Here is a 2,896-nt window from a genome sequence, read left to right as displayed (position 1 = left end):
GTGGACTCCTGAAGCTGATGCAGCATTTGCAGAGTTAAAAACTCTGCTTTCCACCCAGCCGGTGCTTGCTGCCCCGATCAGCAAAGAGCCTTTGCTACTTTATATTGCAGCCACAGGACAAGTTGTCAGTACTGTACTTACGGTCGAGCGGGAATAAGAAGGGAAAGCCTTCAAAGTTCAGCGCCCAGTGTACTACATTTCTGAAGTCTTAACCCCATCAAAGCAAAGATACCCTCATTATCAGAAGCTTGTATATGTGATTTATATGACCACAAAGAAAGTTGCTCACTACTTCTATGACCACACCATCACAGTCGTCAGCGACGCCCCCTTATCAGAGATTCTGCACAACAGAGATGCAACTGGTCGAGTGGCAAAATGGGCGATTGAAATCCTTCCCCTGGATATCAGATTTGAGGCAAAGAAAGCTATCAAGTCCCAAGCAATAGCAGATTTCCTCGCCGAGTGGACCGAACAGCAGTTACCGACCCAAGTTCACTCGGAGCACTAGACTATGTTCTTTGATGGTTCTAAAATGCTGAATGGTTCCGGTGCCGGGGTAGTGCTGGTGTCCCTCCGAGGAGGTAAGCTCAGATATGTACTCCAGATTCACTTTGACTCCTCCAACAATGAGGCAGAATACGAAGCGCTCTTATATGGGTTACGTATGGCCATTTCACTCGGCGTCCGTCGCCTCATGGTCTAAGGTGACTCGGATTTAGTGGTTAATCAAGTGATGAAGGAGTGGGACGTCAGAAGCCCAGCCATGACTGGTTACTGCAATGCAGTCAGAAAGCTGGAGAAGAAATTTGAGGGGTTAGAGCTCCATCACGTTCCCCGACTGAAAAATCAAGCAGCGGATGACTTGGCGAAGATAGGTTCCAAAAGAGAAGCCATCCCGAGTGGTGTGTTTTTGGAGCATGTTCACACGCCGTCAGTTCAAGAAGATCCTTTCACGGAGGAAGCCCCGCAGCCAAAAAGTGCCACAGATCCGACTGAAGTCGAGGTTCCAGCTGTGGTCGACTTAATCATGGAGGTTCTGGTCATCACTCCCGACTGGACAGTGCCCTATATCGCCTATATTATGAGGAAAGAGCTCCCAGAGAATGAAGAAGAGGCTCGGGAGATCGTCCGCCAATCCAAAGCCTTTACTATCATGAGGGGGCAGCTATACAGAGAAAGTGCGACTGGAGTCAGCCAGAAATGCATAACACCGGAAGAAGGTCGAATGATTCTCAATGACATCCACTCGGGGACCTGTGGCCATCATGCGTCCTCTCGGACCATCGTGGCCAAAGCATACCGAGCGGGTTTTTACTGGCCCAGAGCAAATGAAATGGCAAAAGAAATAGTCGACAAGTGTGAAGGTTGTCAGTTCTACTCCAACATGTCACGCAAGCCCTCCTCAGCCCTGAAGACCATCCCGATCGTCTGGCCTTTCGCTGTTTGGGGTTTAGATATGGTTGGACCGCTGAGAACTGGCAGGAGCGGCTTCACTCATGTACTGGTGGCAGTCGACAAGTTCACCAAGTGGATCGAGGCTAAGCCCGTTAAAAATCTTGATGCAGGCACTGCCATCAGCTTCATCCGAGAATTAATATTCAGATATGGAGTTCCGCATAGCATCATCACGGATAATGGATCAAACTTCGACCCAGATCAATTCAAAGCTTTCTGCGCTTCCCAAGGCACACGAGTCGACTACGCTTCAGTCGCCCACCCTCAGTCGAATGGGCAAGCAGAAAGAGCAAATGGCCTGATTCTCAAAGGACTGAAACCTCGGTTGATGCACGACCTCAAGCACGCAGCAGGCGCGTGGGTCGACGAACTTCCATCGGTCCTTTGGGGATTGAGGACAACTCCAAATCGGTCGACTGGGAGGACTCCGTTCTTTCTGGTCTACGGAGCTGAAGCGGTTCTGCCGAGTGACCTGCTTCACAACGCGCTGCGAGTCGAGCTCTACTCTGAAGACGAAGCAGAACTAGCCCGATAGGATGCAGTCGACCTCTTAGAAGAGGAGAGAGAGATGGCCATGATCCAATCGACCATCTATCAACAAGACTTGCGTCGATTCTACGCCAGAAACGTGAAGAGCCGAGTCTTCCAAGAAGGAGACTTGGTCCTCCAAGTCGACCAGCAGAAGCCGCACAAACTCGCCCCTACTTGGGAAGGTCCCTTCATCGTTACCAAGGTTCTCCACAACGGAGCATACCGCCTTTACAACGTCGATCGCCAGATTGATGAGCCACGAGCTTGGAATGCGGATCTGCTCCGCCCCTTTTATACTTAGGTATCCACTCGGATGAGTTGTAATAAAAGTACTTCTGTAATTTATTTATCAAAAGAAAGAGTGTTATAATTTTCCCAGTGATTGTTGTTGCTTTTGTCTGCATAAAGTAATCCCCCGGCGGGTGGCTTAGCTGCGAATTCGTTTCGCCTAAGTTTATAAAAATCCTACCGAGTGGTAAGTCAGCCTTCCACTCGAAGGCTTAGTTATGAATCCGTTTCGCCTAAGTTCTTAAAAATCCTACCGAGTGGTAAGTCAGCCTTCCACTCGGAGGCTTAGCTGCGAATCCGTTTCGCCTAAGTTCTTAAAAATTCTACCGAGTGGTAAGCCAGCCTTCCACTCGGAGGCTTAGCTGCAGCCCAGTGCTCACCGAAGTTCTTAAAAATCCAACCAAGTGGTAAGCCAGCCTTCCACTCGGAGGCTTAGCTGCAGCCCAGTGCTCGCCTAAGTATTTAAAAATCCTACCGAGTGGAGAGCAGACCTCCCACTCGGGGGCTTAGCTGCAGCCCAGTGCTCGCCTAAGTATTTAAAATCCTACCGAGTGGAGAGCAGACCTCCCACTCGGGGGCTTAGCTGCAGCCTAGTGCTCGCCTAAGTATTTAAAATCCT

The sequence above is a fragment of the Triticum aestivum genome, chromosome 7B (assembly GCF_018294505.1).
Source record: "Triticum aestivum cultivar Chinese Spring chromosome 7B, IWGSC CS RefSeq v2.1, whole genome shotgun sequence".
NCBI classification, from domain to species: Eukaryota; Viridiplantae; Streptophyta; class Magnoliopsida; order Poales; family Poaceae; genus Triticum; species Triticum aestivum.
The sequence above is the reverse complement of the archived record's forward strand: the minus strand, read 5'-3'. Positions refer to the sequence as shown.